Here is a 23,114-nt window from a genome sequence, read left to right as displayed (position 1 = left end):
TACTATATGTTGGCTAATTGAATTTAAATTAAAAAGGGTAAACTAACAAATACATATTCATACATGATCATGTTTTCAAGAAGCTAGTCTTTGTGGAAGTATACAGGAAAGGGGACTTTCAGTAAGTTGTTGATGGAAACTGGGAGGTTTATGGCTATCGCTTTGGAAAGCACCCCGGTGAGCTGTAGAAAGGCATTTGTAAGAATAGATTGTGCAGCATCAAAGGATAACTCTAAAAGAAGTGGGCATTTTCTAAATTAACTTAAACTCTGTCTTTCAGTAGAAGAGTCCAGGGCCAGATGGCTTCCCAGGGGAATTTTATCAAACGTTTAAAGAAGAAACCATACCTATTCTCCTAAAGCTGTTTGGAAAGATAGAAAGAGATGGAGTACTTCCAAATTCGTTCTATGAGGCCAGCATCACCTTAATTCCAAAACCAGACAAAGACCCCACCAAAAAGGAGAATTACAGACCAATATCCCTGATGAACATGGATGCAAAAATTCTCAACAAGATACTAGCCAATAGGATCCAACAGTACATTAAGAAAATTATTCAGGGATCCCTGGGTGGCGCAGCAGTTAGGCGCCTGCCTTTGGCCCAGGGCGCGATCCTGGAGACCCGGGATCGAATCCCACGTTGGGCTCCCGGTGCATGGAGCCTTCTTCTCCCTCTGCCTGTGTCTCTGCCTCTCTCTCTTTCTGTGTGTGTGACTATCATAAATAAATTTTAAAAATTTAAAAAAAAAGAAAAAAAAAAAGAAAATTATTCACCATGACCAAGTAGGATTTATCCCCGGGACACAAGGCTGGTTCAACACCCGTAAAACAATCAATGTGATTCATCATATCAGCAAGAGAAAAACCAAGAACCATATGATCCTCTCATTAGATGCAGAGAAAGCATTTGACAAAATACAGCATCCATTTCTGATCAAAACTCTTCAGAGTGTAGGGATAGAGGGAACATTCCTCGACATCTTAAAAGCCATCTATGAAAAGCCCACAGCAAATATCATTCTCAATGGGGAAGCACTAGGAGCCTTTCCCCTAAAATCAGGAACAAGACAGGGATGTCCACTCTCACCACTGTTATTCAACATAGTACTGGAAGTCCTAGCCTCAGCAATCAGACAACAAAAATACATTAAAGGCATTCAAATTGGCAAAGAAGAAGTCAAACTCTCCCTCTTCGCCAATGGCATGATACTCTACATGGAAAACCCAAAAGACTCCACCCCAAGATTGCTAGAACTCATACAGCAATTCGGTAGCATGGCAGGATACAAAATCAATGCCCAGAAATCAGTGGCATTTCTATACACTAACAATGAGACTGAAGAAAGAGATATGAAGGAGTCAATCCCATTTACAATTGCACCCAAAAGCATAAGATACCTAGGAATAAACCTAACCAAAGATGTAAAGGATCTATACCCTCAAAACTATAGAACACTTCTGAAAGAAATTGAGGAAGACACAAAGAGATGGAAAAATATTCCATGCTCATGGATTGGCAGAATTAATATTGTGAAAATGTCAATGTTACCCAGGGCAGTATACACGTTTAATGCAATCCCTATCAAAATACCATGGACTTTCTTCAGAGAGTTAGAACAAATTATTTTAAGATTTGTGTGGAATCAGAAAAGACCCCGAATAGCCAGGGGAATTTTAAAAAAGAAAACCATATCTGGGGGCATCACAATGCCAGATTTCAGGTTGTACTACAAAGCTATGGTCATCAAGACAGTGTGGTACTGGCACAAAAACAGACACATAGATCAGTGGAACAGAATAGAGAACCCAGAAGTGGACCCTGAACTTTATGGTCAACTAATATTCGATAAAGGAGGAAAGACTATCCATTGGAAGAAAGACAGTCTCTTCAATAAATGGTGCTGGGAAAATTGGACATCCACATGCAGAAGAATGAAACTAGACCACTCTCTTGCACCATACACAAAGATAAACTCAAAATGGATGAAAGATCTAAATGTGAGACAAGATTCCATCAAAATCCTAGAGAAGAACACAGGCAACACCCTTTTTGAACTTGGCCACAGTAACTTCTTGCAAGATACATCCACGAAGGCAAAAGAAACAAAAGCAAAAATGAACTATTGGGACTTCATCAAGATAAGAAGCTTTTGCACAGCAAAGGATACAGTCAACAAAACTAAAAGACAACCTACAGAATGGGAGAAGATATTTGCAAATGACCTATCAGATAAAGGGCTAGTTTCCAAGATCTATAAAGAACTTATTAAACTCAACACCAAAGAAACAAACAATCCAATCATGAAATGGGCAAAAGACATGAAGAGAAATCTCACAGAGGAAGACATAGACATGGCCAACATGCATATGAGAAAATGCTCTGCATCACTTGCCATCAGGGAAATACAAATCAAAACCGCAATGAGATACCACCTCACACCGGTGAGAATGGGGCAAATTAACAAGGTAGGAAACAACAAATGTTGGAGGGGATGCGGAGAAAAGGGAACCCTCTTACACTGTTGGTGGGAATGTGAACTGGTGCAGCCACTCTGGAAAACTGTGTGGAGGTTCCTCAAAGAGTTAAAAATAGACCTGCCCTACGACCCAGCAACTGCACTGCTGGGGATTTACCCCAAAGATACAGATGCAGTGAAACGCCGGGACACCTGCACCCCGATGTTTCTAGCAGCAATGGCCACGATAGCCAAACTGTGGAAGGAGCCTCGGTGTCCAACGAAAGATGAATGGATCAAGAAGATGTGGTTTATGTATACAATGGAATATTACTCAGCTATTAGAAATGACAAATACCCACCATTTGCTTCAACGTGGATGGAACTGGAGGGTATTATGCTGAGTGAAGTAAGTCAGTCGGAGAAGGACAAACATTATATGTTCTCATTCATTTGGGGAATATAAATAATAGTGAAAGGGAATATAAGGGAAGGGAGAAGAAATGTGTGGGAAATATCAGAAAGGGAGACAGAACGTAAAGACTGCTAACTCTGGGAAACGAACTAGGGGTGGTAGAAGGGGAGGAGGGCGGGGGGTGGGAGTGAATGGGTGACGGGCACTGGGGGTTATTCTGTATGTTAGTAAATTGAACACCAATAAAAAATTTAAAAAAAAAAGAATAGAAATAAAACCCAAAGAAAAGTACTATCTTCACAATGGCATAAAAAAGGTGATGGTGCCATTTGGTTCATGATGCTAAATATTCCAAAAGCCTTTGATGGTATGATATGGACAAGAAAAATATTAATAAAACAACCACATAACACCATTAAAACTCAAAAAAACATTATTTAAGTTTTTATTTAAATTTCAGTTAACATACATTATAATATTAGTTTCAGGTGTACAACATACTGATTCAACACTTACATAAAACACCCAGTGCTCACACAATAAGTGCCTATCCTTCGAAGACCCGCATTCTAGCTGTTGTGACAATTGACTCAAAGTCTGGCACCACACTCTCACTAAGGATTTCACTGATGAGGTGGTGGTTTCTCTGGAAATGAGTTGTGGCTGTATGCTTCACTGAAAAGCCATTACTGTAATCACCTGGATCTTCAGCAGGCTGAATATTCATGTAAAGTTCTCTTTTCTCCATGCAAGTCTGTCTCTTAGACTTTCTTCCTCTAGAGCAGCTTCTGCATGACTTTGCATATATGTAAGCAAGGTATGTGGGGGAATTATGATAGGCCTTCATAGATTAATTGTACTCTATCTTTTCTGCTTCATCTTTATTTAAATCGTCTTGTTTTTCTTCATTAGTGAGATCTTGCCAAATGCTACCAATAAACTTGCCAATCTCCCACAAATTTAGGTGAGGATTGGAGGCTTTTACTTTGTCCCAGACTTTTCTGCTGTACCTCAGGTAGGGCATCAGTGACTTATCTGGTGGCTTTGGGGGTTTTGGAATCATAATACTAGAGGATGCCATGACCTGCCTTGGTGCCTGGGTTACCTCCCAGCCTGTAGTTATATGTGAGATGACTGTATGGATGGTATGCTGAGCATTTGTTTGCAGGAGCTGGGTTGGGAGGTGGGGCATAAGATGGTCTCTTTGATATTTTGGGGTATTAATTTCTCTGTTCCTTAAGGATGAATCTGAGATACCTCAGGCAGAAAAAGCACCCACAGCTCTGGCCTTATTACCCCAACATCTTTATCCATTCATCTATACATGGACACTTGTCTATTATAAATAATGCTGCAATAAACATAGAAGTGCCTATATCTTTTTGAATTCATATTTTCATTTTCTTTGGGCAAATACCTAGTAATGGAACTACTGGATTATATGATAATTTTATTTTTAATTTTTTGAATAAACTTCATACTGTTTTTCACAGTGGCTGCACCAATGTGCATTTCTACCATCTGTGCATGAGGGTTCCTTTTTCTCCACATCCTTGCCAAAACTTATTTATTGTCTTTTGGGTACTAGCCATTTTGACAGGTGTAAGGTTGTATCTCATGATTTTGATTTGCATTTCCCTGATGATTAGTGATGAACATCTTTTGTGTCTGTTTGCAATCTCCATGTCTTCTTTAGAAAAGTGTCCGTTCAGGCCCTCTATCCATTTTTTAATCAGATTATTTGGGGTTTTTTTGTGTGTTGAGTTGTATAAGTTCTTTATATACTTTGGATATTAATGCCTTTTTAGATATATCATTTCTAGGTATCTTTTCCCATTGAATAGGTTTCCTTTTCATTTTGTTGATGGTTTCCTTTGCTGCACAAAACCTTTTTATTTTGGTATAGTCCCAACAGTTTATTTTTGCTTTGGTTTCCCCTGCTTGAGCAAACACGTCTAGAAAAATGTTGCTAGGGCTGATGTCAAAGACGTTACTGCCTGTTTTTTCTTCTAAGGAGTTTTATGGTTTCAGGTCTCACATTTAGGTCCTTAATCCATTTTGAGGTTCATTTTTTGAAATGTAGCTGTCCAGTTTTCCCAGCACCATTTACTGAATAGACTCTTTTTCTCGTTGGATATTCTTGCCTCCTTTGTTGTATAGTAATTGCCCATATAAGCATGGGTATACTTCTGGGATCTCAATTCAATTCCATTGACAAATCAATGATTTTTTTTTAAAAGATTTATTTATTTGAGAGAGAGACAGAGAGAACAAGCAGGCAGAGGTGGGAGGGGGCAGAGGGAGTAGGAGGGAGAATCTCAAGCAGACTCTGCACTGAGCATGGAGCACAATGCAGGGCTTAATCTCATGACCCTGAGATCCTGACCTGAGCCAAAACCTGAGTCCAACACTTTTTTTTATAATTTATTTATGATAGTCACAGAGAGAGAGAGAGAGGCAGAGACACAGGCAGAGGGAGAAGCAGGCTCCATGCACCGGAAGCCCGACGTGGGATTCAATCCCGGGTCTCCAGGATCGCACCCTGGGCCAAAGGCAGGTGCCAAACTGCTGCGCCACCCAGGGATCCCCCGAGTCCAACACTTAACCACCTGTATCACCCAGGTGCCTCAATGATATTTTTAATTAAGAAAAGCAGACAAAAAAAAGAAAAAAAGAAAAGCAGATGAAATAAAAAGTTGACTCTTTAAAAGGATGAATATAATTGATAAACCTCTAGCTATACAAACCAAGAAAAAAAAAAGAGGAAACAAACTGCCAACATGAGAAATGAAAGTGGGCTAACAAAACAACCCTGCAGACATTAAAAATACAAAAAGGGGATACTATGAATAACTCTATAAATTTGACATGGAGTTGGATTAGACCAATTGTCTGAAAGATTCCAAATAATAAAAGCCATTCAAAAAGAAGTAGGTAACTTGAACAGTTCTATATCAACTAAATAAATTTAACTTATAGTTATAAACCTCCCAACAAAGAAAACACCAGGTTGGCATGGTTTTACTGGCAAGTTTTACTAAATATTTATAGAAGAATTAAATTATAATGAACGTTCTACCAATTTAAATGAATAATTTGATGAGGTTTGACATATATGACTATCTTACAGGATAAAAAGCAGAAAATTTATGTCTGAGAGTTTATACATGTTCAAATGCATTACCTTACATAAAGCAATAAAGTGAGTAGGTTAAGTTCATAAATATTTTTCATGGTCCACTGATCAAAAGTCGTAAAACACAGACACGTTCTTTTACTAAAGCACTCACAACACTCCTTCCCTTTCCAACGTTACACACACACACACACACACACACACACACACACACACACACATTTTAAGGCAGGACTAACTAAAATTCTTGCCTCCAAATAATTGTATAGTTGTGAAAGTAAAACTTGTAGTGTCAAATGAGGCCCCAGAGAGGTATAGTTTCAGGATTTGAAGACCAGATAGGATTTAAAAAGCAATAAGATAACGCTACCTACTCCCAGTCACATCTTAACAGCCATTTCATAGTAGTAAAAGACAATGTTTTCTATCTCCCAGACCTCAAGAGCTCATTCTTACAGTCTTATCTTAGTAAATGATACTGCCTCTGTCTGGAATGCCCTTCTTCCTCTTTTCCATCAAGTAATATCCCTTCTTGCTTTGAAAATATTCCTCAAGACTCTTCCCCTCCTGATTCACTAATTCATTTACTCATTCAGAAATATTTATAAAGCACCTAATACATCTAGGTACTGTGGATACAGCAGCAAACAAAACAAAATCCCCTGTCTCAAAGAACTATGTCATTTTAAGGGGAGAATATGCACTAAACAAATAAATGAAAACAATGTAAAGTAGTAGATAAATGATATGAAGGAAAATTAAGCAGGAAGGGACATTAAACAAGGATGGTGTGCAGGAGATTTTTGTGTGCTATAAAGGGTTATCTGGAAGGATATTTGTGATGAGAAAAGGGAGAAAACCATATAGTGCCTATCTGTGGAGGTGGAGAAAGACATTTCAGACAGAGGGATCAGAAAGTGCAGAGACCCCAAGGAATACTTGGCATGTTTGGTACTAAGAGTAAGGGGTGGAATGGTAGAAGATGTGGTCCAAAAGGTAGCTTTATGTAAGCCATATTGAGGACCATTTAGATAAGAAGCCAATGGGAGCAGAAGAGCAACTTGATTCGACTTATCTTTTAAAAGGAGCATATGGATGTTGTATGGAGATTAGAATTTAAAAAGATACAAGGGTGGAAGCAGAAAAATCAGTTATGAGGGTATTGAAATAATCTAGTTCGGAGGTAATGGTTTATATCAGGTTGGTAGCAGTGGAAAGGATGAGGAGCAGCTTGGATATATTTAAAATTCTGTGGCTGTGGAGTGTGAGAGAAAGAGGAGACCTAGGGTATAAACGTTGGAGTAATGTCCTTTTGTAGGCAAGAGATGATGGAATCTAGTGCATAAGTGGAGGGGTTGATTTTGTATAAAAGCATAAACAATTTATCTATAGTAACAGGAAAGAAGATAGAGAAAACAGGCACAGATGCAAGTAGGTAAGTGTAGGAGTAGGAACTTTTGGAGGTTCACAACTGATGCCTTATCTTTTCTTAGTGAAAGGAGAAATGTGGAACTAAGAGTAAAAAGGAAAGATGCAATGAAGATTTAATGAGATAAAAGAGGCCAGGAAATAGTCATCCAAGGATATTCTTTCTGACCAAACTGACCCATATCCAGTGACTGACTTTACCAAATCCTAGCACCTCCACATAAATTCCTACTGTTGGATTCATTTTTCTTTAGCTGGTATATATTCAGCTACACTCTCTATTTGCTCTGGTTCCTTCAATAAATCCTCATACAAGGGGGGGTACTCTATAGTTTACTAGAAAGAGAAATAATAGAGACAAACTATCCACTCCATTGTGAGGAGAAACCTCTATACCAAGAGGCATGGCTCTGTCACACCTCTCAAATCTGTGCTCTTCTTTCCATCTCCACTGCCACTGCCCTAGTTTAGAGGCCTTCATAATTTATCACTTGGGATTTTGTACCAGCCTCCTAACTCATCTCTTGACCTTTCTCCTCACCTATCTCCAGTCCACTGCTGATATGGAAATGTATTTAACTCCCCTGCTTAAAACCCTTATTATCCCTTTCCTTTTTCTCTTGAAGGACCTGCAAAATTTTCCAGCTGAATCTTTCACTCATGTCCCTCTCTTGCCTTACATCCTATACCCTAGCCATGCCAAATTACATTTGATCCCTGAATACATCAAATCATTCAATTCCCCTGTGCATACTATTTCCTCTATCTGAAATGCTCAACAAGGTTTTTTTTTTTACCAATCATTAGAAACGTAACTCAAATGTCAACTTCTCAGTGTCACCACATGCAGAGGTGACCTCTTTTCTATGCTTACATGCCTCCCCCATAGCACTCATCTTACTATATCAAAAGTATTTATGTATCTAACTTCCCCACTATATATATTATTCATCTTTTATCATAAGCACTTAGCACAGTGCCTGGCACATAGTATATTAACAGATGTTTACTGAGTTAACTGTATAATTTAAGAGATTAGAAATAGCAATAAAACAAAAATATAAGTTGACAGATGAAATACAAATAAAAATTCTTTAACATACTAAAACAAGATATATTTCTATAAACTGTTTTAGGACTAGGAAAAAAAAAACAGAAAATCTCAGTAATCTTAAGCAGAATCAACCTTTCACAAAGATGATAAAATGAGACCTGATGGAGTAAGGCATAGCATAGCAAACATCACTCTTTTTTCACCACGTATGTACAACAGATGGAATAAGCTTTACTCTGAAGTGTTTTTAAGGCAGATATTGATTCTAGAAAATAAGTCATCTGTAGACTTCTGCTCAGAACAGTAGAAATTTCCCAAAGTGTTATATAATATGCTCAATAAAGAGCAAATGTTGTCATATGTGTGGTCCTGCATTTACAAAGCACTTTCACATGTATTATCTCATTTAATTCTCACAACAATCTTGTCAGGTAGGTTTTATTGTCCCTCTTTTACAGATAAAGAAATTGTGGCTCAGAGAATCATTAATCCAACACCACATAGTAAAAGAGTTAGAGGTAGAGCTAGGATTCTAACCCAAGTCTGTATGACTGTAAATCTATTATTCACTATACAGGCTGAGTTGACATTTTCATGGCTTCCCAACAAGTACACTAAAATGAAGCCAAGGAATTGTTGATATGGTTTGTGTTTTTTTTGGGGGGGGGTTGGTGGTTTTTTTTTGTATTTTTTGCCTTTTTTCCTCTTGTTTCTTCAGTCTAAATATTTTCTACTGACCTAGAAAATCACAGAATATGACCTTATTTGGAGAGTCTTTATAGAAGTAATCACATTAAAGCGAGGTCATTGTATTATTATAAAAAGGAGTAAATTTGCACAAAGAGATACACATAGAAGGGAGACAGTGTGAAGAGACATAGGTAAAAGGTGACCATCTACAAGCCAATGAAAGACATTTGGAATAAATCCTTCACTAAGGTTCTAGCATGCAAAAACTGGGAGACAATAAACCTCTGTTGTTTAAGCCACCCAGTCTGTAGTACTTTGTTATGGCAGTCCTAGAAAACTCATACTGATAAGCCTAGTAATTTTTGATTAAATGCCAGACACTGCATATTAAAAGTTGGAGAAGATCTGGATGATATTATCTTCCTTCAGAGAAGATTTACTTTTGTTCCTGCCAGGTGGTGAAGGACAGAACACATTAATCCTGCATGAGATTGAGCTGATTCAAAGCTATGCTTTACTCTTTGTGAGGAATGGCATTTTTATAGTTTATCCTTTCTCCTGGAGTTTAGCCCTTTGGGGATCCCAAATGAAAACCTGAGGTAATTACCAGTGTCCCTGCTCTTTGGCAGGCTCTAAACTCCAATTTCTGACTCTCCAGCACTGTGAAACTTGCTGAAAGCCCTGCTTAGCTACTCAGATATGTCCCTTTCTGCTTAATTTCTCAAATCCTTTGCCCTATGCCACCTAGAAATCAGCAAATGACACAAGAGAAAGGCAGTGTAAAATATTGGACTAAATTTATTGTAATTTCTATCTATGGCATCTTAGGCCCTCAAAGTCTTCATTATGATAGCCCTGAACTCCAATTTTTGTCTCTAAGCTCTGTGAGATGCTAAAACCTCTGCTCATCCTTTTTGTCTCTTAATTATTACTTTCAGATTGGCTTCTCAGTCTCTCTACCTATACCACTTATATTGGCAAATGCCTTCAAAGGAAATGTCACTCAGAATGTTGGGCTTACCTCAGTACATCTCTCTTCTCTGGGATTTAGAATTCTAGTTGCTTTGGTAGCTTTCTGATGCTTTCAAACAACTATTTTATAATTTTATCCAGCTTTTCTAGTTCTTCTTGAGGGATATTTAGCCTGATACAATTTAGTTTTTCAAAGCCAAAAGCACAAGTTCCCATATCCATGGTTTCTAATTCCATTGAAATGCTTGTCCTTGGTTCATCTCCTCATTCCAACATGTATTAATAAGCACATGGTAGGTGTCGATAACTCTGGGAAAACAGGGATCCCTGGGTGGCGCAGCGGTTTGGCGCCTGCCTTTGGCCCAGGGCGCGATCCCGGAGACCCGGGTTCGAATCCCACGTCGGGTTCCCAGTGCATGGAGCCTGCTTCTCCCTCTGCCTATGTCTCTGCCTCTCTCTCTCTCTCTGTGTGACTATCATAAATAAATAAAAATTAAAAAAAAACTCTGGGAAAACAAAAAGTCCTGTCTTTAAGAAATTCACAGTAAAATCAGTGGGGGTAAGACTACCAACATAAATAGTGAAAATACAATGCTGAAGTGTTTACAACTAGAGGTGTACAGAAGATACTATAAAGAAGAAATGAAAGTAACTATCTTCATCTGGTTGCAGGAATCAGTTATCACAGAATAGAAGATATATGAGGTAGGTCAAGAATATGCCAGGTTATTAAGGAGTGGGAGCAAGAGAAGAAAGGTACTTCAAGAGGAGGTAACATTTGAGTAAAGGTATGGCAGTACACATGGGGAAACTACAATCAGTTTGGTACTGTTGGAACCAGATGAGTGATAGGGTGTGGTAGAACATAAAGGAGGTAATGTAGGCAGATTTCTGATTGTGGAGGGCTCTGTCTCTGCCCTAAAAGTTATTATTTAGGTAGTTTATGGATAATGAAATACCCAGAAGTAGAAATCTACCACATGTTCAGTCAGATTCATAGAGAACTCAACAACAGAAATTTAAGACTTCTTTAGTCAATGGCTTATAAATTCAAAGGCAGCATTATCATGCTTAAGCAATGTAGTAGGATTACTAAGCAATAAAGTCTGAGTCACCTGACTAGTTTATAAGAAAAAAAAATTCTGAAACACTGTAGTAAATACTACGTAGCTAAGAACTGAAATGATTCCTGAGCATATAAGCTCAGTTACCTATTAGAAAGTTCAACAAGCAACAACAAGAGTTCTAATTTTTCAGAGGCTATTTGTCAACTATTGCCCTTAATGACATTGCCATCAAACAGCAATCTATTAATGCCTACTTACTTGTGAGGCTAAATACCCAATTAAGTCTGATAGGAGTTTCCCCTTGGATTTAAAAATCTAAGATACCAGACAACACAGATAACTATCCCCCAAAGATACCAAGACAGCAGTATAAAAACACCAAACATCTGCATAAATTGACAAGAAAAAGTGTTTACATGATTTATGCCTCAGGGTGCCGTCACTTCTGTGACACTCAGGTCAACAGAGTTTAATGAAGAAGATGTGATTTCTAGCTCTCACAGGCTGACGGCAGCAAAAAGGGTTTGGCAGACAAAGGAGAGGGCATTTTTCCAGAAACGTGGAAATGAATGTGAAAACAGTCGAAGTAAGAGGATCCTGAACAAAGAAGAAGCCAGATTATGTTTCTCTAAGAAAAGCAAAGTCATGGATTGGGCTAAAGGAAGAGATGAGGAAAGAGAGAAGTGGGCCATGAAAGCACAGAGAGGGCTCATCCTCATTTCAGGCCCAAGGGCTTAATCTATATTTTTGCTGGCAAGTTACAATTCTGTAACTTAACATAAGCATACCCAACAACTACTAGTAAATCCTTTATTCCCCACAAAGGCCTCAACAACACTCTACAAGCATTTAAACAAATTATATCTACCAATCATTTACCAATGAAACAGCACTGAGAAAGCATAGTACATTGCCACTGCATACCACCATTTCACGATAGCAAGAAGGAAAACACTAGAACTTGTGCCATTTCAATTAGATTTCTGATACCAGAATCTAAATACGCAAGTTAGAATTTGGCCATAATACCAGTGCTGGCCCTCAAAAACAATCTAAAACAGTCAAAGGTTGGAGTTAGCTAGACCATAGTTCCAACCATCTCCAAAAGACTAACCACAATTTGGATTCCTATTCTTGCCAGGGGAGGAGGTGGAGAGCTAAAAATATAGGTGGAAGAAAGCAGGAAAGTTGAATCCCTGAAGAAAACTCACATCTTTAAGATTACATAATACTGCTCCTAAGTAATTGAACTGCAGCAGAAAAATTTCAAACACATTCCAACATGCCTCTAATTAAGATAGTTTTGGGAGGTTCCAGAATTATAGCTATCAAATATGATACCTAAGGAATTTATCAAGATTAAAATAATTACCAACTTTAACTCAGGGGAAAAACACAATGGAAAAATCAGGTTAATTAGAATACACTCATAATAATGTCAATTTGTTGACCTTTTTACAATTGCTACATCATTTAGAAACACCTGAATTACAATAGACACTGAATAAAATATAAAATTAGATATGATTCTTGTTCAGAGAGCTCAAATTAAGTGTCTGATAAACTTCATACTTCACCAGAGAAGTATGAAAATATACTACAACCATAAACTTCTTTTAAAATACAGCAAGAAATACTGGTAGGACATATGATAATGTGAAACGTCTAACGAGCACGAATTTTTGTAGCATGTAAAAGCAAGCTGGGTACTCACATGAGGTATGTATTTTGAAATGTTTATGGATGGTTAACCAGAAAGGCTAATTTAACACCTACACATCAAATGCATGGAGACAGAGCTATGAAATATTTGCATTTACTACTCAAGTAAGAGGACCATCACAGTACTAGCATAAGAATGCAAGTTGTAATTAAATTAGATGAAATTTCACAATTAAAAGGATATGCAATCTCATTCCCTGAGAACTTAATTTACATAGGCTCTCTGAAAGGCTTTCAAAAATGAAATTCTGACTATAAAACTGCAAAGAAGGAGAAAATAATAAGTATCAAAAGAGCTATAAAAGTTCCTTATAATCTTAGATTTTAAAAATATATAACAAGAGCAATAGCATTTGTTTAGTATTTACTCTGTTAGGAACTATGCTACATGCTTAAAGTGTATTATCTCATTTAATCCTCAGAACAATCCTATAGGATTGTTGTTGTTCCTATTATTAGTAGCATTACTTTACAGATGAGGAAATGAAAGCTCAGAGGTTAAATAACAAATCTCAAATCACACATCTAGAAAAAAGTAGAGGTAATATTCAAACACAAGTCTCAAGCTGGCAAAACACTAAAAAAGCTAAGGTTCAGAATAACCTGAGTCTTAGAAAGAGATATACTCTGAGCATAAGAAATGGTTATTTCAAATTGCCATCAGAAATAAAAAGAAATGTAATGTTAAGTGACACAGAGAAAGGGAAAAAAAATCCCTCCTTATATCCATGTATCCTCTAAGAAAATTGGAAGACCAATTAAGCGTACTTAAAATATTAGTAGAAAAAAATGAAAACAGAGACACGAGAAGAGATTAAGAAGCAGTTGTCCTAGAATAATCACATTCCGGGATACCGGAAAGACCTTGGGCTAAGATTTTCAAACTGCTGTCTAGACAGAATTGTGCATATTAAGAGAGGGAGAGAATTCTGGAGAGAGGCAAATGTAGTCTTGATTTTCAAAAAAGAAAAGAAAAGAAAAAGATAGTCATGTTTGTAAACTGGTGAATTTAATCTCAATTCTAAGCAAGTTGAATGGAACACATTATTACAGAAAAAGACTTCTGGTATGAGTAGAATGGTATTTTTCCCTACTTCTCCTAGCTAAACACAAGAATAAAACCTGGACATGGTACAAAAAAAAAAAAGAACTCTGAAAGGTGGTAAGAATAAACTGAACAGTTGTGGGGCTCCAGAACTAGAGAACAGTATACCAGGATGTCTTGCATACCTGCACCCAACAGAGAAAGGCCATTCAGACCCAATGTTTCCATATCCTCCACTCTAGGAAGAGATCAGCCCAGGTAGACTCATTCCTTCCTGAATCAAACAGGAGTACACTTAAAAACATTAGGCAAGCCCAACATCAACACTACACAGAATCAGTTGGGAGCTAAAGGGGTTCTGGACCTAATTCTAACATGTAGGGAAGGAGGGTGTTTTTATATCAACAATTTTCCAACACCAGGAGCCTGTTGGAGAATTCGAATTCAACTTAAGTCTGACACTATCTACCCAGAGATAGCATTAGATCCCACAGGTTCAGGTTTCTGTCTCAGGAGACTGCCCCTTTCCTCACTTCAGATGCAAATCACAAGTTCAGGTTGTCACTTGTGCTTCTGACCAACAGGCCAGAGGTTCTAGTGACCCTCTCTCTCCTTGGGTTTGATTAATTTGCTAGAAGTTCAAAGAACTCAGAGAAGCATTTTACTCACTAGATTACTGCTTTATTTTAAAAGGTTATAACCCAGGAACAGCCAGATGGAAGAGATGCACAGGGCAAGGTATGGGGAGAGGATGCAGAGCTTCTATGTCCTCCCTGAGCATGCTATTATCCCCACATCACTATGTGTTCACCAACCTAAAACATCAGTGAACCCTTTTGCTTTGTATTTATTTATTTGAGAGAGAGAGAGAGCACACACACATGAGAGGGGGCAGAGGGAGAGGGAGAAGCAGATTCCTGCTGAGCAGGAAGCGTGATGCAGAGCCTGATCCCAGGACCCTGAGATCATGGCCTGAGCCAAAGGCAGATGTTTAACTGACTGAGCCACCCAGGTGCCCCTGTTTTGGGGTTTTTATGGAAGTTTCTTTACATAGGCATGATTGATTAGATCGATGTCCATTAGTAACTGACTCAACCTCCAGCCCTTCTCTCCTTCCTGGAAATCAAGGGGTGGGATTGAAAATTCCAATCCTCTAATCATGGTTGGTTATCCTGGCAACCAGCTCTCACCCCTAGGTGCTTTCCAAAAGTTACCTCATTAACTTAAATCCAGTTGTGGTGGAAAGGTCTTTGTTATAAATAACAAGATATCCATTTCACCTTCATGGCTCTGAAGAAATTTCAGGAACTAAAGACAAGAGACTAAATATTATGACAAAAGATGCTCCCAATGATTGCTCTTATCACTCAGGAAATTCCAAGGGTTTTGGGAGCTGTGAGCCAGGAACCATAAATGAATACCAAATGTATATGAGAATTATATTTTAGTCATCTGGGTGACTGAATATGTATTCCTTATAAATCACAGGTCCTCACCAGAAATAAGTAGCCAAAAAAGGTACTCACTCTCTCTGCACCAAGCCTGAGACTCTCCTTGCCCACATAAAAATACTGAGGCTGGCAGGTAGAGCATACAAGAAAGACCTAGCTATTGCAGGCAGTCTGGTCTGAAAGTCTCTGTCCCTATGGGCTCAAAACTCTACCCCTACCCAAAGACACTGGGAGGGAAGACAGAACCAGACTTAGGACTCAGGTCACAAGAAACACCCCAGTTCCAGGAAGCTTCTCTATCTCACAAACCCAATAGCTCCTCCCCTGCCCAGAGACATTGGATCAGTGTGAGGGTAGGGGACATTGGTAGAGAAACCCACTGTGCCCATTTTTCACTCAGAGACATCCAGTGGTAGGCCCGGGAAAACCCTTTCTCTCCCATCAGGTATCACCAACAGGGACCAGTGGGAGCCCAGTAGCACCAGATAAGTCAAGCAAACCAAAATCATACCACAAAGTCTGTGAAAACCAAGCTACCATTGGAACCCACAAAAGTAGGCCAAGACTTTCATGCTAAACCTAAACAATGTGGCTGTTAAAATAAAACAAATAGGATCCAGAGTCTCCTAATATGATACATATCTATATATATGATACAGTAAAAACAAAATCACTCCTCTAACCAAGAAACAAGAAAATAATGACTTGAAAGAGAAAAGACAAGGCCAACGCTGGGTTGAATCAGACGTTGAAATTATTTGACACTATTTTAAGGCAGCCATCAAAAAATGCTTCAAAAATCATTTACAAATTTTCTTGAAATAAATGAAAATATAGAAAACATCAACAAAGAAGCAGAAATTATAAGAACCAAATGGAAATTATAGGACTGAAAAATATAATGAGAGGACAAAAAAGATTGCTGGATGGCTCAATAGAATAATGGAGATGATAAGGGATAGTAATGGCAGAACAGTAGAATTCACCCTATATGAACAACAAGGAAAACATGGACTGAAAAGTTATGAACAAGGCCTCAGGTACCTGTGGGAAAATAAAAGATCTAAAATTTGTATCATTGGAGTCCCAGAAAGACAGGTGAAAGGATGTGGGGCTGAAAGAATATGTGAAGAAATAATGGTTGAAACTTCCAAAATTTAGTAAAGGACACACATCCAGAAAATTGAGTGAACTCTAAACAGGATAAACTCAAGAAAAAATAATCCATGCCAGGACAAATTATAATTAAAAATTTTTAAGCTAAACACCAAAAAAAAAATCTTGAAAGCAGAAAGAAAGAAATGACAGATTACCTATAGGGAAGTATCAATCTAAAGACCAAGGTTTTCTATACTGAAACCACAGAAGCTAGTAGAAAGTGTCACAATATTTTTCAAGTTCTGAAAGAAGACAACTGTCAATCATGAATTTTCTATCTTCAAGAGGGAAAGGGAAATAACACATTTTCAGATGAAGAAAAAACAACAATTTATTGCAGCAGACTTACCCTAAAAGACTGGCCAAAAGAAGTCCTTCTTTCCTTCACAAAGAAAATGATAAAAGAAGGGACCCTGGAACATTAGGAAGGAAAAAGGAGCAATGGAAAGACCAGAAATATATGTAACACTGTAAACTATCCTTGTTCTCCCAAGTTGTAAAAATCTTTTTTGGTAATTGAAACAAAAATTATAAGATCATCTGACACTTTAGACAATGATATTTAACTATGGAGAAGGTAAAGAGACCTAAAAGTAAATGAAGTTTCTAAATTTCACTTGAAGTGTAAAATGTTACCAGTAGACTGTTAATGACATATGTATATTGTAATACCCAGACCAACCACTACAAAAATTATATAAAGAGATGCACTCAAAGACATTATAAATAAATCAAGCTAAAAATGTTCAAGCAACCCATGAGAAGACAAGAAAAACAGAAGAATAAGAGAAAACAGATAAAATGGACAATAAAATGGAAGATTTCCTCTACTGACTTAGTTCATATAGCATTATATTCTCTAGCTCCATCCATGTGGAGTGCACTCATGATGAGCACCAGGTGATGTATGGAATTGTTGAATCACTATACTGTATACCTGAAACTAATATAACATTGTACATTAACTGGAATTTAAGTAAAAGTTTAAGTTAAAAAATTAAAAATGGCAGGCTTAGGCACCATTATTAAATGTATTACCTTAAAGGTAAATGGTCTAAATATACCAATTAAAAAACAAAGACTTACACAGGAGCTAAAAATACATGAGAGACAAAGACAGAGAGGCACGGACATAGGCAGAAGGAGAAGCAGGCTCCCTGGAGGGAGCCTGATGCGGGGACTCAATCCCAGGACCTCAGGATCAAGACCGGAGCCAAAGGCAGATGCTCAACCACTGAGCCAGCCAGATGCCCCCGCAATGATATATTCTTTACAAGAAACTCACTTCAGATTCAATAACACAAGTAAGTTGAAAGTAAAATGGTTGAAAAAGATAAACCATACAAACAGTATATTTTAAAAAGAACGATTATATTAATGAGATAAAGTAGATTTCACAGAGAACAAAATTACTACAAACAGGGATATTACATAATAATAAAGGACCAATCCACCAGGAAGATGTAGCAATTCTGAATGTGTGTAACAAACAACAGAACTTCAAAATACATGAAAAAAAGCCTGATAGAAATAAATGTAGAAATAGAAAAATTCAGGATTATAGTTAAGGACTTAGACATTCCACGTTCAGCAAATGATAGAACTACAAAAGAGAAAATTAACAAGGATATAGAAGATAGGAAAAATACAACCAACAGGATCTAATTTCTGTATATAGAACTCGTTGTTTAATAGAATACACATCTTTTTCACATGCTAATGAAACAGACCATATCCTGACACATAAAACAAACTTCTACAAATTTAAAGACATTAAAAAAAATTTAAAGACATTAAAATCATAATAATTATATTATCTAATCATAATGGAATGAAACTAGAAATCAATAATAGACAATGGGAAATTTCTAAATAACTGGAAATTATACAACATGCTTCTATATAATCCATGGGTCAAAGAAGAAATATCAAAGAAATCAAAATTACATAGAAATGAGTGAAAATTAATATGCAGCATAGCAAAATATTGAATTCACCTAAAGCAGTTCTGAGAAATAAATTTACAGCACTAAATGCTATCATTAGAAATAAAAAAAGGTCTCAAATGAATAACCTATATTCCTGCCTTGAGAAATGAAAGGGAAAAAGCACAAAATAAACCTAAGGAAAGCAGAAAGGAAGAAAGAAAGATATGAGCAAATTCAATGAAATTGAAAATAGGAAAACAAAATAGAAAAATCAAACAAATTGAATCTAAAAAAAATTGACAAAACTCTAGCAAGACTGACAAAAGTAAAAAAAGGCAAATTACCAATGTCAAAAATGAGACGGAGTATATCACTAATATCTACAGTCTTTACAAAGATAATAAAGGAATACTATAAATAACTTTATGGTCATAAATTTGATAACTGAGAATAAACAGGCCAATTCCTCAAAAATCAAACTACTAAGCCTCAACCAAGATGAAATAAGCAATCTAGATAGCCTAACAAACAACAGAAAAATTCAATTTGTAATTTAAAAGTTCCTGACAAAGAAAGCTCTGGGCTTAGCTGGATTCACTTAAAAATTCTGCCAAACATTTAAAGAAGAAATAATTTCAATTTTATGAAATCTCCTTCAGAAAAGAGGAGATAACACTACCCAACTCATTTCATGAGGCTAATATTATTTTGATGCCAAAATCAGACAAAAGGGCAGCCCAGGTGGCTCAGTGGTTTAGAGCCGCCTTCAGCCCTGGGCGTGACTCTGGAGACCCAGGATCGAGTCCCACATCGGGTTCCCTGCATGGGGCCTGCTTCTCCCTCTGCCTGTGTCTCTGCCTCTCTCTCTCTGTGTCTCTCATGAATAAATAAATAAAATCTTTAAAAACAAAAACAAAATCAGACAAAAAACAATACAAAAAGAAAATTTGCCAATATTATGAACTTAGATGTAAAATTCCTCATCAACATATAGACAAACTGAACACAACAGTATATAAAAAGCATTATACACCATGACCAAGTGGAGTTTATTCCAACTATCTAAGGCTGGTCCAATGTTCAAAAATCAATCAAAATAATTGACCATAATCAACATACTGAAGAAGAAAATCATATGATCATATCAATTGATGCAGAAAAGATACCTGATAAAATTCAAAATTCATTCATGAAAAAAGAAAATGCTCTTATCAATTTGGAATAGAAGGGACTTACTTCAATTTGATAAAAATATGTACTGAAATCCCACAGCTAACATCATACTTAATGATGAAAGACTGAATATTTTACTCCTAAGATAAAAACAAGGCAAGGTTATCTGCTCTTAATACCGTTATTTGACAAAGTACTGGAAGTTGAAAAAAAAAGTGTGTAGATTAGAAGAAAGAAAAATATCTCTATGTGCAGATACCATATGTATGTAGAAAAGCCCAATGAAAGTTCAGAAATATTCCTAGAACTAATTGAGTTCACCAAGGTCAAGGTCACATTATAGAAAATCAACATACAAATATTTATTCTTTTTAATTGGAGTTCATTTGCCAACATATAGCATAACACCCAGTGCTAATCCCGTCAACTGCCCCCCTCAATGCCCGTCACCTAGTCACCCCAACCCCCTGCCCACCTCCCTTTCCACTACCCCTTGTTTGTTTCCCAGAGTTAGGTGTCTCACATACAAATATTTAATTGCTTTTCTATATACTAACATGAACATGCAGAAACCAAAATTAAAACATAATACAACTTGTGACATATTTTATAACTGGAAGTTCATGCCTCTTAATCCCTTTTACTCTGCAATCCCCTCTCCTCTACAGAGATGAAAAGTATAGCTTAGAGAATATAGTCAATAATATTGTAATAACGATATACAGTGACAGATGGTGACAACACTTAACATGGTGAGCCTTGAGTAATGTACAGAGGTCAAATCAATATTATACCCCTGAAACCAATGAAACATTCTATGTCAACTATACTTAAATAATAAAAAACACAATACCACTTACAATTGCTCTGAAAAAAATGGAATTACTTAGATATATATTTTAACAAAACATGTACAGGATGAAAATTACAATGCTGTTTACAGAAATCAAATACCTAAATAGATGGAGAAATATAGTATGTTTATGGATTGGAAGATAATATAGTAAAGATGTCAATTCTCCCCATATTGATCCACAGTTTTATTATAATTCTTATCAAAATCCCAGAAAAGGGGCAGCCCCAGTGGCGCAGCGGTTTAGCGCCGCCTGCAGCCCGGGGTGTGATCCTGGAGACCCTGGATCAAGTCCCACATCAGGCTCTCTGTATGATGCCTGCTTCTCCCTCTGCCTGTGTCTCTGCCTCTCTCACACTCTCTCTGAATAAATAAATCTTTAAAAAAAAATCCCAGAAAGGATTTTTGTAGACAGGTAAACTTACCCAAAATTATTTGAAAAGGCACAGGCCCTAGAATAGCTAGAACAACCTTCAAAAAGAACAAAATAGTGGAATGAATTATTTCACCACTTATTAAGGCTTACTATATAGCTCTTGCAATCAAAACAGTATGGTATTGGTGGAGAATTAAACATATAGATCCATGTAACAGAGGACCCAGAAATAGGAATGGATAAATATGTTCAACTGATTTTTGACAAGAGTTCAAAATCAATTCAATAGAGAAAGCATAGTCTTTCAACAAGTGATGCTGGAACAACAAATATCCACGGGCAAAGAAACTAACCTTGACCTATTCTTCATTCCTTACACAAAAACTAATTCAAAATAAATTATAGACTTACATGTAAAATTAAAATTATAAAAAGTTTAGAAAAAAAACATTGAAACCTTTGGGACTTAGAGATAGGCAAAGAGTTCTTGGACATGACACCAAAAGCATGATCCATAAGAGGAAAAACTGATAAAATGAACCTCATTAAAATTAAAAACTTTTGCTTTGTGAAAAACTATGTAAATAGATAAAAAGACAAGGTAACAGACTGGGAGAAAACATTTGCAAACCACATAATTGACAAAGGACATATTTAGACTATACGAAGAATTCTCAAAATTCAACAGTAAAAATAAAATCCTCTTAGACAATGGAAAAAGACATGACACTTAAAAGACACTTAAAGAGGATGTAAAGATGACAGAGAAGTACCTGAAAAAATGTTCAATATTATAGCCATTAAGAAAATGAAAATTAAAACCATAATAAGATTATCACTACATGGGGTGCCTGGGTGGCTCAGTTGGTTGAATGTCTGTCTGCCTTCGGCTCAGGTCGGGATCCCAGGGTCCTGGGCTCAAGCCCCACATCTGCTTCTCCCTCTCCCTCTGTTCTCTCAAACAAACAAACAAACAAATAAATAAATCTTTTAAAAAAGATTATCACTACCCACCTATACAAATAGCAAAAACAAAAAATAGTGGTAACACCAAATGCTGGCCAAGTATGTGGATAAACAGGATCACTTACACATTGCTGATGGGAATGTAAAATGGTACAGCCTCTCTATAAAATAGTTTGGCAATTTCTTTTTTAAAAAGGAAACTAAATATACAACTCCCAGAGAACCTAGCAACTATACTTCTGTGGCCTTTATCTCAGGAAAATGAAAACTTATGTTCATATAAAAACCTGTTCATGAATGTTTGTTGCAGCCTTATTTGTAACTGCCTAAAACTGGAATCAACTTTGATGTCCTTCAACAAGTAAAAGATTAAACAAACTATGGTACAACCATACCATGGAATACTAGCCAGAGACAGATAATAGATTTTGTTGGACTTCAAGTATGTACAAATTACAAGATCTTCTTTAAGAAAAATAATACAAAATTACAAATAAAGAGTTAGCTATAGGGCCTTAGAAGGGGCACCTGCAAATGAGGAACCTTAAAACTTAAGCTTTATTGGCTTCATCAAAAATCTACCTCTAATCACTACTGTAGTACCAGTTCCTAGCACAGCTCCTCATACACGGTGGGTGTTCAATATAAATTAAATGAAAAAATATGTAGTAGCTTTATTTTTTTTCTCAAAGATTTTACTTATGTATTCATGAGAGACACAGATCACAGAGGCAGAGGCACAGGCAGAGGGAGAAGCAGGCTCCATGCAGGGAGCCTGACATGGGACTTGATCCTGGGTCTCCAGGATCACACCCTGGACCAAAGGTGGTGCCAAACAGCTGAGCCACCCGGGCTGCCCCTATGAAGTGCTCAAACAGCCAGGCTGTTTGATTCCAAAGCTATGAAGTAGCTTTAAAAAGGCCCATATCACCTAAAACTATGACAGCAGACATATCCAGATGAAGAATGTGATCATTAGGCCTGCTCAGATCACATCTAGAATATTTTTCCTATAAAATATTTTATAGAAAAATAGACTATTTCCCAATAAAACACAAAAGCCTTCTCTGACCCCAAAAAGCCTTGGTTGGAAGCCATGTGCTGTGTTTTGTTTTGCAGCCTTATCACCTTATTTTGTACTGTTCATGTCCTTGTCTACATCTTATAATAGATTTTAAGTTCCAGGAAGTCAGGGACTATGTCTCTTTCATTGTTACATTCCTAA

General features: G+C 37.0%; 1 protein-coding gene and 1 pseudogene across 6 annotated transcripts in view; both read right to left on the bottom strand.

Moving 5' to 3' along the window:
- Window positions 1–23,114, bottom strand: part of EDA (ectodysplasin A) — a 435,453-nt gene that overhangs the window by 333,102 nt on the left and 79,237 nt on the right. The window lies entirely within an intron of this gene.
- On the bottom strand, window positions 3,371–4,078 carry LOC112671773 (SWI/SNF-related matrix-associated actin-dependent regulator of chromatin subfamily E member 1-like; annotated as a pseudogene).

The sequence above is a fragment of the Canis lupus genome, chromosome X, assembly GCF_003254725.2.
Source record: "Canis lupus dingo isolate Sandy chromosome X, ASM325472v2, whole genome shotgun sequence".
In the NCBI taxonomy this organism is placed as follows: Eukaryota; Metazoa; Chordata; class Mammalia; order Carnivora; family Canidae; genus Canis; species Canis lupus.
The sequence above is the reverse complement of the archived record's forward strand: the minus strand, read 5'-3'. Positions and strand labels throughout refer to the sequence as shown.